The sequence below is a fragment of the Dioscorea cayenensis genome, chromosome 20 (assembly GCF_009730915.1).
Source record: "Dioscorea cayenensis subsp. rotundata cultivar TDr96_F1 chromosome 20, TDr96_F1_v2_PseudoChromosome.rev07_lg8_w22 25.fasta, whole genome shotgun sequence".
NCBI classification, from domain to species: domain Eukaryota; kingdom Viridiplantae; phylum Streptophyta; class Magnoliopsida; order Dioscoreales; family Dioscoreaceae; genus Dioscorea; species Dioscorea cayenensis.
Genome location: NC_052490.1, coordinates 5739140 through 5754601, shown reverse-complemented (window position 1 = coordinate 5754601; position 15462 = coordinate 5739140). Strand labels below are relative to the sequence as shown.

Sequence of the window (15462 nt, the reverse complement as noted above, 5' to 3'; positions counted from 1 at the left end):
CCCTACTAGTACATCAGAATGTCTACTATTTTTTAATTAAAACCATAATCCTATGTTTTCTGATAGTAATGTCTCCTATTTTTCAATCCAGTCCATAATCCTATATTTTGATTTCGGAATGCCCACTATTTTTCAATCAAATCTATAATCCATTTTTCTCTTTTCTGAATGCCGATTATATTTGAATCAAAAGCCTAGTGCTATGTTTTATTATAGTAATATCTACTATTTTTTAACCAAAGCCCCAATCCTATGTTTCTTTTCGGAATGTCTACTATTTTTTAATCAAAAAACTAATCTTATCCTTTCCTAACGTAATGTCTCCTATTTTTCCATTAAAATCCTAATATTATTTCTTCTTTTTGGAATGTTAGTTATTTTATAATCAAAACAATATTCGTATTTTTTTTTGTAATGCCACATCTTTTTTAATTAAAATCCTAATCCGAAGTTTTTTTAATGCTTCCTAATTTTTTAATTAGAACCCTAATCCTATGTGAATGCCTCATATTTTTTAATCAAAACCGTAATCTTGTGTTCTATTTGTGGAATGCCTATTATTTTTGAATCAATACAATAATCATATGTTTTATTTTTGTAATGTCTCATTTTTTTTAATTAAAACCCTAATCATATGTTTTTATTTAGAATCCCTACTATTTTTTAATCAAAACACTAATCTTATGTTTTCTTTTGGGAATGTATGCTATTTTTGAAACAAAACAATAATCTTATGTTTTCTTTTCAAGTTGTCTCATATTTTTCAATCAAGACAATAATCCTATATTTTCTTTTTGGAATGTCTATTATTTTTTAATCAAAAGCCTAATACTATGTTTTCTTATAGTAATGTCTCATATTTTTCATTCAAATCCCTAATCCTATGTTATCTTATATTAATGTTTGCTATTTTTGAATCAAAATCCTAATCCTAAGTTTTCTTTTCCCAATGCCTACTATATTTCAATCAAAACTTTAATCCTATGTTTTCTTTATAGAATGCCTTCTATCTTTCAATAAAAAATCTAATAATATGTTTTCTTTTCGAAATGTCTCCTATCTTTCAATGAAAACCCAAATCCGAAGTTTTATTTTCTTAATATTTCCTATTTATCAGTTTTGAATCAAATACTAACCAATTTTTTCTTTTAAAAATATCTCATATTTTTTTCAATCAAAAATCTAGTCCTTTATTTTATTTTCGCAATTTCTGTTATTTTTGAATCAACATCCTAATCATATGCTTTCCTTTAGAGAATGTGTCCTATTTTTTACTTCTGAGTCAAAACCCTAATCCTTTGTTTTCTTTACGGAAATATCAGTTTTTGAATGAAACCCCCAATTCTATGTTTTCTTTTCAGAAAGATAAGATTAACGTTTTTATTCAAAACCCTATTGTTGGTAGGAGACATTACTATAAGAAAACAAATTATTAGTGTTTTAAATCAAAATCCTAATCCGATGTTTTATATAGTAATGTCTCCTATTTTTAAATCAAAAATGTATCCTATCTTTTCTTTTTGAAATGCCCACTTGAATCAAAACCTTAATCCTATATTTTCTTTTTAGAATGACTCCTATTTTTCAATGAATATCCTTATCCTATGTTTTCTCTTCGGAATGTCTACCATATTTGAATCAAAACCCTATTTTCCAGTTTTGAATCAAACACTAATATGATGTTTTTTCTATTTTGTAATATCTAATATTTTTCAACCAAAAACCATAATCCTATGTTTTTTATAGTAATGTCTGCTATTTCTTAATCAAAAGTGCAATCCTATGTTTTTTTCTCAATGTGTCCTATTTTTCAGTTTTGAATCAAAACTCTAATTTTTTGTTTTCTTTTCAGAATTTCTGCTAATTTTGAGTCAAAACCCTATTCCTATGTTCTCTTTTTGGAATGTCTTCTATTTTGCAAACAAAACCCGAATCCTATGTTTTCTTTTCTAAAGTTTTCATATTGATTAGTTGTTAATCAGAACCATAACCTATGTTTTCTTTTAGGAATATCTCCTATTTTTCAATCAAAAACTTAATCCTTTCTTTTCTTTTTGAATTAAAACCCTATTCCTATATTTTCATTTCGCAATGTGTCCTTATTTTCGGTTTTGACTTAAAACCCTAATCTTTTGTTTTCTTCTCAGAATGTATTATTTTTTTGAATCAAAACACTAATCCTTTGTTTTGTAAATGTAATGTCTTGTATTTTTCAATCAAAACCCTAATCATATGTTTTCTTTTTGAAATGTATCATATTTTTCAATCAAAACCCTAATTCTATGTTTTTTGTTTTCAAAATGCCTACAATTTTTTAATCAAAACCCTTATCCTATGTTTTCAATCAAAACCCTAATCCTATGTTTGAATAAAAACCCTAATTCTTTGTTTTTTTTTCTTTTAGAATATCTCATTTTTTAAGAATCAAAACACAAATTATATATTTCAAAACCCTAGTCCTTTGTTTTGTTTTCGTAATGTCTGCTATCATTCAATCAAAACGCAAATCCTATGTTTTCATTTCTTAATATGTCCTATTTTTCAGTGTTGAATCAAAACTTTCTTATCGAAATGGCTACTTTTTTGAATCAAAACTCTAATTGTTTCTTTTGTTTTCAGAATATCTACTATTTTGGAATCAAAACCTTTATCCTATATCTCCTTTTTGGAATGCCTACTATATTTGAAACAAAACCATAATCCCATGTTTTCTTTTGGGAATGTCTGCTCTTTTTAATCAAAACTCTAATTCTATGTTTTCTTTTGTAAATGTCTCGTATTTTTTGGGTTTTAATCAAAAGCCCAATACTATGTTTTCTCAAGCAATGTCTCCTACTTTCCACACTACAAGAGATAGAGGAATAGGCAATGGATTTCTCTGTCGCTAAAAACTACATTTACTTGTTGGTGGAGGAATATTTGATCCAAATTTCTCCATCATGAAACTCATCATAATCTCAAATTGATTTTTTAAGTAGCTTATGTCACCTACAACATTCTTCACTTGAGTCACATCATCAGCCAATATTTCAAGCTTCTGCTCTCATAATTCTATCATCATTAAGAAAAAAAGTATCCAAATGTGGAGTAGTAGTAGAAGGACCATAAACTAATTTAGTTTATGCATGTAACTGCACTAGAAGTAGCATCAAATACTGCTTTAGAAATGAACATGGTGCCAAACCCAAATACACGTGTGCACGTAGCTATATTTCCTTCAATTGATGACATCCATACTTCTTGATCAAACTCAGGATGATCATAGGTATTATCACCATATTTTTCGGATAATATAGATTGATATTTATCCTATAACAATTGAAAAAACATTAAAAAAAATTAATTGATTTAAGTTTACCAAAATTTGAAGTAACAATTAACAATTTAAGGAATAAATTACTAATGACTGACATACACTAACAACTTTGGTTTTATTGGCTACAAAATCACCACTTCCTTTTTACTGTTTATGAGTTCTCTCAAATAATTATGGATATTGTATTAGTCGTTGAAGCTCTTCTTCTTACATAAGAAATGTTTTTAATTAGACTATGCATATAATTTTATTATTGCAAATGTGTCTATAACAAATTGACAAAATTAAATTCATGATATGAGTGAAGTGAAAAATTTATATACCATTAGCTTGTGAGTAGTAAGAAATGAATGAGAGTAGCTAGTGTGTTTCATGATACTTCCTTCTTTTTTAGTTAAACAATTGGCCAATGCTTTCTTATATTTGTTTTGCCAATTCTCTATACTCCAAACTGTATCTATCAATAGATCCCAAATTTAAGTTGGCATCCAATGCCTTTTCATTCCTTTACAAATCTTAATAGCAACAATATTAGTGACACCAACTTCTTTTATAGCTTTTGTTCTTTCACCATTGAATGTATCCTTCAATCACTCCATACATGTCTTTTCCCATACTCTTCGTACATTAGGTTCCTCTTGTAAAGGTCAATTAAATTATTCCTAATATTGTGCATTAAAATTAGAAGTCACATCCACAAAATTAAGATTTAAGGTTTAAGGAATTAAAGGAAGTTAAGATAAGATAAACCCAATTGATAGTTACCCCAAATTTCTTCCACATAGCTTCTTTTACATCATCTTGAATTTTTTTCTCCACGTTGGCCTCACCCCGGTAAAATAGCTTTTAATTATTTTAACAATAGTTGATGACACCCGTTTCTACACAAAAAACACTGTAGCAAGTTATAATTAGCCATTAGACAATAAATGTATAAAATAAAGAAATAGTCAATAAACCCAAAGAAAAAATCACTTGTGAATATATCACACTAAATACAAAAATTTCATCAAATTATCTATCACCAAGAATTTTCAAAGTACATTTTTGTTTGCGTCTTCTAGAGTGATTCTTCCAAAAGTAGGACCCCTTGTTCGACGTTGTCTTGCAACATTTTCACCTGCAGTCGATAATCCACCAGAACCTAATTTAAAAGTCTCATTCACTGTTGGTTCAATCGACAAATTAGATGGCACTTCAAGTGGTGGATCATTATTTGTTGATGTTTGATTTCCTAGATTACCCATAGAAGATGCCATCATAAATGGTTCTATGGTGGACTAAATAGTGGAAGTTACTTTCAAAGGTGGATGATATGTAGAATTCCTTGTAGAATGATTGATGCACTCTCCGCAGTTGTACTGGTTGAAAATAAGTAGTAAAGTGGCACCGCATGAGGGGTAGGGTTGTCGAACTATAGGGACTGGAACTCAAAGTACTCAGTTTTGCTCTGATCGCTAGTTAAACAAAGATTGAGTCTATTTTAAAAAAGAACAAAACAGAAACTAGAGAGAATGGAAGGAAGGAATGGGTAGACTAGGGTTGAGTATTCGACAATAAGAGAGCAATGCCCTGAGGTGATCCCTACAAGTTATAGAATGCCGAATTATTTCTAATGCCTACTAGCTACATCCTAAGGTTCTAGTGTGTGCTCTAAAGCAAGGTTGCATATATGGTTCTCAAATACACAAAGGTCTGCTAGAATAACTGTGCATCTCAAACACATTGAGGTTTGCAATCACAATAAGCAATCACAACTATGGTCATCCATATACCAAATTTTACCAAAGCATCTGTACAAACCAAACACATCAACTTATGCAACACAAGATTTAACACTAGAATCCAAAGAACTCCATAGACATTTAAAACAATTAGTCAAAGCATACAAAACATTGTAGTTTAACATCCCAGGGCACTGTGGACGATTAGCCACTCATGGATGAGTACAACAAGGAAAAAACAATTGAAAATCTAGAGAAAGAAGACATGATTCTCCCATTCCTATGCAAGATGATCTTTCATGGTGCTAACCCCACTTCTCTAGTGCCTCCAACTTGCCTTTGATCTCCCTAGATGGTGTGGTAAAGCCTCCTTTTCGATTTCATCCAAGTCCTCCCGGTGGAGAAAAGAATCCCCAAACAAAGATGATCTCAAAGCACTTGAAATCTGGAGTTATATGGTAATTTTCAGGCTTGACACGGTCTGCGCATGGTCATGTGATGACCATGTCCTTGATGAGGATTCTTAGTGAAATAGGCCTTGAATATTTAGGTGGGGAAGACAAGATTGTGCCATGCCCGTGTCTTGCCTGTGCATGGTAGTCCGAAAATCTTCGAGATCTTCCTGCCCTTGTTTAGGAGAAACTATCTTGAGGGTGAGATTTTCAGTGGAACGCGCACGGTCATGTGGAGATAGTGTCTGGCTTGAGGGCACGATCATACTTGAATACTTCCTTGTTCATCTCCAGACTGGGGTATTCAGGGGGACAATGCAAGGTCATGCGATGCCCATGTCAGTCTTAAAACATAGCAAAAACTTGATTCTTCTGCTCAGTTATTCCCCGAATTCACTCCAGTTCGCTTTGAACCCCTGGTTCTGCGCATGGAACAAATATACCCAGAATAGCACCCCAAATGGATGAAATTGTGCTAAAAGACAAGTAAATGAATGGAAAGAGGGTGAGTGAATATGATATGAAATGCACTCGTCAAATACCCCCACAGTTGAATGTTTGTCCTTAAGCGATCTCATATCTCTCGATAAATGAAAAGATGAGTGCATTACTTCTGGTCTCAGGGGAATGGCAAATCCTTAAGCATAGAGAGAACAACAAGGGTTAGTTCAAACAAGAATGATCGATAAAATGCTAAACTTCTACTTTAAAGACCTTGTCTTTATGTGCAAACCATAAAATGAGTGCACCAAAGTCTCCAGGAGTCAACCTAACACTAAATAACCTTTATTTCAACTAGAACACTGAGTAGTAGCTTCATACACCCTAGGGGTAGCCTTCTCTCCTGGTAGGTCATCAAATGCACACTTGTAATGCCCAAAATTTGGCTACTCAAGAGTAGCTTTCACTACTCTAGGGTGATAGCTTTTTCTACCATCTTTTTACACTAAAAATTGTATGATAGGGCATCTCAAAAAGGAATCAGACTCCTAGTTTTTTATTAACATTAGAATTAACACAAACACTTGGTCTTAAGTGAAAGGATTTCATCCTAAAGCAAGTGGCTCCACAGTTAGGGCAACCTGATGAAGTCTTAGGTCATTAGAGTAAAAGTGAATCTACAAGTTGCTCCAAATAAGTCTCTAACACAATCGTGTTGTCCTAAGTTTAAGAATTTCCAACAGAATTATCATAGATTGTCATTAGCAAGGCACTCATCAAAAAAGGCAAGCATGTGACCCTATCCCACACTTGAATGATACATTGTCCTCAATGTACAAATATAAGTGATGCAAAACAGAAATTAAGAACAATCAAAGGAAAGATGAGGTTCACGTATCTTCCTTGAACACAGAGAGCGGCGTTGTTTCTCTCAACATGTTTACCACTCCAAGCAACCATACAATCCCTAAAAATCAGTGGAGAACACAAGTAAAACTCTAGAAATTACAAAATACGATAATATAAAATAAAATCTGAAAAGAGCAAACAACCAAAATAAAAGAAAATAAGAGAAAATAAGAGAAAATGTAGCAAGGGACTCCCCATTCTTACTGATTACAAAAGATGAAATAAAAGGAAGTACAATAAAAAGAGATAAAGATAAACAAAGGATTGCTGGTGTAGTGATTAAGAGGTTGCGTTCTCGGTCTGGGTATCACCACCAAATGGGGTCGCATCATTCTTGCAATGGTCCATGATATGCTGCAAACTCTATCCCAACCATTGATTTCTAGGGTGCTCGTTCGGGAATAAGGGGTTGCTCCTGCCTTGATTCACTAAAGTTGTGGATCACAGTAAGGTGACAAGACCGATTCTCTGTAGGCTATACAAAGTAATAGGGCTAAATCTGCCTGTAGAGGACATATGGCCCATGCAGTCCAAGAGATCCAGTCCCTAAATGAGTCTGGTGATATATGGACCAGCAAATATTGTGTGTGCACGAGTGTCAATTGCTTAGTGATGGAATGATGTGGAAACGATGAATCCTAAGTGAAATGGGGTTCTATCCTTCATACTCAAAAAGTAATGGAACTCCTAAAGAATAATGTTGCCGATGAAGTGATTTCATCTAGTGATTGTGCCACTGAGTAAGGAGTTGATGAATCTGAGTGCGGATGACTATAGAGATGATGTTGTGTTGATGCTCAGTTGGCAAGGACGGTCGCAGTCACTTAGCCTCCCCCATCGGGCTAATTGAGTTTCCCAAAGTATTGTCGAGGAGAGTAGGTTGTCATAAATACCCAAGAAGAGGGCAAAACCCAATCAACTCATATGGTAATAATGCTCCCCGAGTTGGACTCGAATGGCATGAGATTCATCCCAAACATCCTACCCTTGAAGTCGCTCGAATGTTGCAAGGAATTCAAACGTTAATTCACAGTAGGCTGGTTCATTGATGGTGAGTACCTTGTGCGAGGCTCGACGAGCCAATAATTGCTTAACCTCATCTATTAATCTCACTCTGTGCAACGCTTCAGAATTAATGGTGTCAATGGTCCCAAATTCATACTGAGATAGCTGAGTATAACATTCGTGTTGAATCAATGCTGTTAGGTATGCCGGAGCCTGGCTCAGACCCGACCCCGTTGGTGTTCACTTCCTTGGCATTATCTACAACAGAAAATGGAATGAATTAGTTTAGTTATGTATCAATGCAGGGTGAATACGATGATGCTAGGAGCACCCTAACGTGCTCCGGTTAAGAGCACAATCTTGCTTTTTCAAAAAGCTTGATCATCATCTCCGAAGATTTCAAAAAGTTTGATCTCAAAAATCTAACGGAAAATTATGTCAAATCAACAAAATCAAGCATAGGAAAACAAAATTACCAATGAACCATAGGTATGACCAGCTGGAACTTCACAACAACACCAAAATAATAGTTTGTGGCTTGCCAGATTCGTTGGAGAGACCACACAAGAAGAAGAGAAAGCGTGATGATGGTTGGCAAAGTGCAATGCTAACTTACAGGTTTTTAGCACACGAGAGAATGAGTTGAAGGTTAACACGACCGAATTACGTGTGTGTACAACAAGTGCACCGGCGTTGAAGTAATAAAATACCCGGTGTGATGGGTACTTGAATCCACAAGGAGCAGAACTAGTACTAATAACCACTTCTCAGTTATCTAGTCTGAATCATGATTGTGATGAGATGAACTTAATTGCAAGAATAAGAATATCTCAATACTCTCCCTAGGTTCTAAACATGAAGTGCAAGACATACTAAATGCTCCTATACCGAGTTAGATTTGTTGAGGTAATCCAAGAATAATCTATCCCTGCCTCCAGCCCATCGATACTAGTCCCCTATGAGGTCCTTGTGGAGAAATGGCTCAATCTCAACACCTCACACCACATATGACCACAATAAGCTCTAGGAATACCTAGGAGTGCAATCGATTACTAAATATAGACCTAACCCTACTTCTTGGCGAAAGATCCCTAACCCTATATAAGGTCCCGGCTGAGAAATCTTCAATCTCGTGACTCATCCACTCAATCCTCTTTAATCTTAGAGTTCTAACCCAAATGGAGACCTCTCTCTCACCAAGGCAACAAATCATGATTTAAGAATTAACCACAAAGATTAATATGACATGCAAGCAATAATAAAACAAGATTAAAACTAAAATAAACTTATAATTAATGGAAAACATAAAGTAAGTCAATACAAAGATAAGATCCTAGGGTTCACATGCCCAAATATCTACTAGGGTTTAGCCCTACATGGGCAAGTTACAATGCAAAGTATATTGCAATAAAAAAAAATGTAAACTATAAAAAAAAACCCCTCAAATTCGTGACGATAGGCTTAATGGGTCGCTCAACATCTTGAAGGATCCTTCTTCAAAGCTAGGTTGCCAAAGGCCTCCTCGATGCTATAACCGAGGAAAGATCTATCAAAGTTGGTGAAGAACACCACTCAATTCACCAAAGACCTCCTTTTAAAACCCTAGCTTCTTTTCCCTTCGAACGCTAGCAAATAGTATCCAAAAAATAGGGCAAAAGGGATATTTATAAGCCTAAACCATGACTGTCATGTGCCTCCACGTGTGAGATTTCACACGGCCGCGTGAACTACAGAAATTTCTACGTGACCGAGTAGAATTTTCAAGCGGTCGCATGAACAGTGTTTTCCTCCTGCAGTATTGTTACAATAAACATTGCTAGTGTACTTTTCTCTTAAGGACACATGGTCGAGCACACATCCACGTGGTTGGTTATAAGACTTTCCTTCATCGAATCATCATTAGGAAGGTCTTGCACTCTTCACATAGAGTAGGGAATGGAGATGTGATTGCCTTTGTGCCCTTCAAACTAGCAAATTTGATTGAATCCTCTTGGAAATTGGTACACACCTCCATGTAAATGAGCTCCACTTGTGTCTTGATCCTTAGGTTGCACAAAAACTCCAAAAATGTGTTTTTATGACCTATTTTTGCTTCTTTATCTTCCTTCAAGGCATTCACAACCTAATTGCACAAAAGAACACCAAATGCACTATATAAGACATAAACCATGGTAAAAATGATGCTCAAAGCATGTAAAACATATAGAAAAAATATCTATACTAAAACACTTATGAAAGGGTTGGGAGTAGTTAGCGAAAAGGGGCGACTGGTGTTGAATTAGTTTTTGAAGAAGAATAAGGTTAAGCTGACAAGTTGTGACAGGACACGCCCCTGATACGATCGTGCTAGGGTTATCAGTGTACACACAATCATGTTGAGGGTGTGTCTCTCCTTCTGAAAATCCTAGGAAAATTTCCCAAGAGCTAAAAAAGGGAAAACACGATCTTGTAAATAGCAAGGCCACTATGCGACCTTTCCTTGCATGATTGTGTCTGGCCCGAGTCCTTCCTGAGTTTTACAAAATGGAAGCCGGTGAAAATTAGTGGGCCATGCATAGGCATGTTGAACCAGTGCGCTACCAGAAAATTATAGGAAAAGTGTTTTCTTCCTCCAAATAAATGATTTGGCCACACAAGATTAAAAAGAGCATTGTGGAAACATCAAATGCATTGAAAAACACATCGAGAGAAACTGATTAAAGTAAACTGTAGCAAAAAATAACTAAAACACCAAGATGAAAAAATGAAACAAAAGGACACAATTAGAAGAAAACAAACCAACTTGGGGTTGCCTCCTAAGAAGCACTTGTTTTACGTCACTAGCTTAATGTACCTGTTCAGGCAGGGGAATCATGAAGTAAGAACACACTGGCCACTGCAGGAGAAATAATGTCCTCTCTTATCGTATAATGCTTTAATCGATTCCTATTGACCGTAAAAGTTCCTTTAATGTTGTGAGTGATAAGTTCTTGTGTATTAGTAATATGAAATATTTTTTTCTTGTGTTGAGCATTACTTTTAGCATGTTTTAGCGCTAATAAATGTGTATTTGTGTTACTTTGGTGCATGTAGGATTGTGGAGCCAAATATGAAAGAAAGAAGCCAATGTAGATCGTGAATGCACTATTTGATGAAATCTTGGAAGGAACAAAGGTGAACAGGAACTGACTTATTCTGTCGCTATTAATCTAAATTTTGTCTTTATATTTTCACTACAAGAAAATTGACCTTTTGTAATGACCCATTGCCGTCGCAAATTATTAATTGCCGTCGCAAATGCTCTTTTGCGACAGCATTTCACCGTCGCACACCGTCGTATCTGCTTCCATCGTAAAAGATACCTTTTGTAACGCACCCTCGCAAATGATACATATTGCGACGGGTAAAGGCCGTCGCAAAAAATAAGATGTTTCATGGCCAAAACATTGATAATGCGACGAACATGGCGACGACTTTTTTTTTGCATCAGTATTGGGCCGTTACAAAAGCATATTATTTGTGACCAAATGTAGTGGTCGCAGATGACTACTATTTGCAACGACGAGATGGGCGTCACAAAAGGTTGTATGTGCTACGAAATGATGGCCGTCGCAAACATTTAACATTTTCGATGATTTGATTGCCCTCGCAAATGGGTATTATTTGCGACTCGATTGTAACCGTTGCAAATGGGTATTATTTTCAACAAATTATAAGCTGTCGCAAAAGAGTATTTTCTTACGAGTATAATTTGCAACCAAATTATGTCCGTTGCAAATACTTTTTTGAAAAATTCGGCATCATCTACCCTATTTTTTATGCGCCTGTATTACAATAGAATCTTAATTTTATAAAATAAACATATACAACATCAACTCCATTGCTATTGAACATTTACTCAATTGAAAACAAAAATTCAATGATAGGTCAAAATCTAAGAAATTAAAGTGTTATGAAAATCTAAAAATTAAACATTGAGTCAATAAGAATTTAAGATATCGATTCAATGCAAACTAAACATGTTAAAAAAAGTAAAAAATTTCAATCATCATCATCTCCATCACCATCGTCATCGTCTTCATCACCATCTTTATCATTATCGCCATCGTCATCATGAGGATCATCATCTCTTCCGCAATCTTCCTCGAAGCTATTGCATTGTTGTCATTTACATTGATATTTTTAAATTCCTTTGTTATATTTTCGTGAGAATTAATACTCAAATCTCTAAGTCCATCAGCGCCACCCTTCAAAATAAAATAAGATAACATAAAACAAAATAATCAATAAAAAAAATACATAAGTCCTATTACAATGTTATAATAAATCAAATACGCATGCCATAAAAACATAAATTACATTAACTATAATTTTAACATGATATAACCATATGTCAAATAACATCAAATAATATTAGTTATACTTGAGTAGCTATTGGTGCAATAGGTACGCCCAAGCTTTGCAATATTGTTTGATGTTATGATTGTTGACCTCTGAATTCACCAATTAACCCAAAACTCCAAATCTCACACTAAATCAAGTTTCTCAGAATACCCTATATTGGGAAGTAGCCCATTAGTTTCATTTACAAAATGAATTTTACAATAATCATGGCCTTGCAAGAAAGCTTTCAGAAGGGTACAAATGCAAAAGATCAAGCTATCACTATACTCTCCCAAATATGTATATTGTGAGGGTACAATTGCAATTATCCACTCTAAGGACATATGAACAATTTCATAATGACTATTGAGTACTAAATCCTTCACAACTTTACATATACTTTTCTAAATAATAAATTTCAAGATTCAGAGAAATATAGACAACTAAGACAATGACATCCGAAATTCACATTATCTAGAGAACCACTCAAATTATAACAATCATTTGAATCTTCAACTATTTCTGCAGAATTATAATCCTGACACATCCCTTTCAAACATACATATCTCTCAAACTACAAATCTAAAAGCAATGAAATTTTACTGACAACCAGATAACTCAAAAATACACAACGTTTATATTTTTCACCTTATCCAAATCAATCTCTATGACCATAAAAAATACTCATCAATCTTGATGTTCTGCACAGACATCCCATCTGAGCTAGTTTACTAATAAAATCATATCTCAGAAAATACAGGTATATAAAATCTGAAATTTTGCAGGTACTTAAATAACATCAAACTCTACTATTTTCTTATTTAACAGTCCTCTAAATTATGCCTCCAAGACATCCAAAATTGATAAGGAATTTCTGCTATTTCAAAAGCAGATATCTGAAACTTATCAAATAAGATCAATCAACAATTCCTCTGCCCTAACCGTATAAAAGATTTTGAAGGCATAATATGAATTTCATCCAAGGTTAAGAGACCATTCAATAAGGCATCAAAATTAAAGATAGGTAAGGGTAACAATGCAAAAAGGTCAAGCTACACGGCCCATAAGCAATTCCCTTTTACAGAAAAGTTTCTTAGCTTTAATGTTAGCAAGGATGTGAGTACGGATCAACACAATAAGCTTAAAAAAAATCAATAAAAGATTTATTATCAAAACAAAAGGCTAAACAGAATCAGAAATTATAAACATGGTTTGAAAATTATGCTTAACTCCTAGAATTGATGATAATCTAACAAGACCTAATAACTATAATTGAGGATTTAAAAAAAAACTCATAATAAAAAGGAAGAAGATAGTATAAAGAAAATCTTGTCTAAGGTGTAGGTTTTTTACGATCACCTACCTGTAGTTATGCTTGCTATTCTGGATCTAGTCGTCATCTCCCCTAGGTAATCCATCAAAGAGAAAGAGAGACGCGTGGCTCAAAAAGTAAAAATAAAAGAAACAATAATTTAAATCAAACAATACAAATAAAATAATGATATTTAAAATTTAAATACAGATTTACTTATAATAAATCTAATGGTGGGAATCTAATTAGGGTTATATCTAATGGTGGGGATCTAATTAGCGAGTGGGGTCCACAATATATTACTACCACCATTGCAAATCAAAACAAAAAGCGCTCTTTTATCACAAATTGACTCCCATATTACAAGCTCCAGAATTAGAACACAATTACCACAGATCAAAACACTAGTTTTATGAGAAATTCTCTCCGTGACACAAACTAAGTGCGGATCCATAAAACATGAATCAATGCATATCAAATTTACGACAGATAATTAAAAATCAATAGATCACGAAATAGAGAAAGGCTCACATGAAGAAGGAGGCGGTGAGGACAAGGCCGATGGACAGCATGAGAACGGAAAGGCTGGGGTACCATTCAACGGGTACCGGACTAGTTATCGGCTTCTGTACCTGCTCAGATCCATCACCACAGTATCAGATCTCGAAAACCCTCAATGAAAATTCCACAAAACCCTAGATGCGCTACAGATCATGAGATCAGTAATGGAATGATCAATAGTTCTCGCCATTAGAAGAGACGACGGTGGCGATCTCGAGCATTCCTTGGGATCTCTCCGGCTCCGGCGACGCAGGCAGCGGCGATCTCCGGGTACGAGTGCTGGAATTTCGAGGGCTTGGCTTCTTGATATACTACTATTTGGCTAATTGCACGTTGCCCCCTGTGAAAATGCAATATTCATGTGATAAATGAGGCTAAACTTTTTAAACGTGAAAAATAGTTTAAATTAAAACGACTGATTATCATTTTAAATTATTATTATTATAATTATTTAATATTAATAATTCATAATATGTGTTGATTAAACTATGATTTAGTATTGAATAAATTGTCATAAATTTGGTAAAATGTCACTTTCATAAAAAAAATTATTGACTTCATCCAACGATTATGATTTGTTTTTTTTTTTCCATATAAAATAAAAATATCTAATTAACTAGAGATTATAAGAATTTTTTTTTTTATTTTCATGCTTCATATGTAATTTCAATTTTCTTTATTTTTCTTTACCTAATTACAAGATTATATTTTGACATTAATGTAAAACACGCTTTTTCTAGGTTGAGTTTGGAGAATAAAAATTCATATATTTTGAGCTTAAATTGATGATATTATATAATATATAAATATATATATATATATATATGAGGGCCAGTCTTCTACAATTGGAAAATCAACCAAACAACTCATACAATGTTTAGTTATTGTTACTTTGTTACTATTTTCCATTATCTCTCAACACTATTATCTCGGTCTCTTTTTTATCAACAGAAAACTTATTTACTCTATAATAAGTTAAAAAAATAAAAATTAGAGTGCTAATTAAAGTGCTAATCAATTGGTTGAACCTAATTGATTTGTTTACTGTTTTATTTTGATTTTTTTAATAAATATTTTGATTTATTTTAAATGTCGTTAAGATTTATTTATTTATCTATTTAAAGTTTGGACTAGGCCTAGGACTGGATGTTATGCAGCTTAGGCCATCACATTGGGCTGTGGAATTTGGATATATTTTATATGTCTTATGATGCAGTATAACATATAAGTTTGTCGATGTGAAACATTATTCACAAGATATCCATTTTATTACTAGTAGTTATTATAATCTTTTATATAAATCTAGAAAAAGTAATTTTTGAATTTTTTTTAATTTTGTTTTGTGAAATTAGTAGTATTCAAACAAATTTTAGTATACTT

At 33.6% G+C, this 15462-nt stretch overlaps 1 long non-coding RNA gene across 1 annotated transcript; it reads right to left on the bottom strand.

Moving 5' to 3' along the window:
* Positions 1 to 11690: 11690 nt before the first annotated feature.
* Positions 11691 to 14344, bottom strand: LOC120251834. Its single transcript, XR_005533503.1, has 2 exons — positions 14053 to 14344; positions 11691 to 12073 (listed from the first exon to the last, which is right to left on the bottom strand). It is a non-coding gene; the product is annotated as an uncharacterized LOC120251834 (long non-coding RNA).
* Positions 14345 to 15462: the final 1118 nt, after the last annotated feature.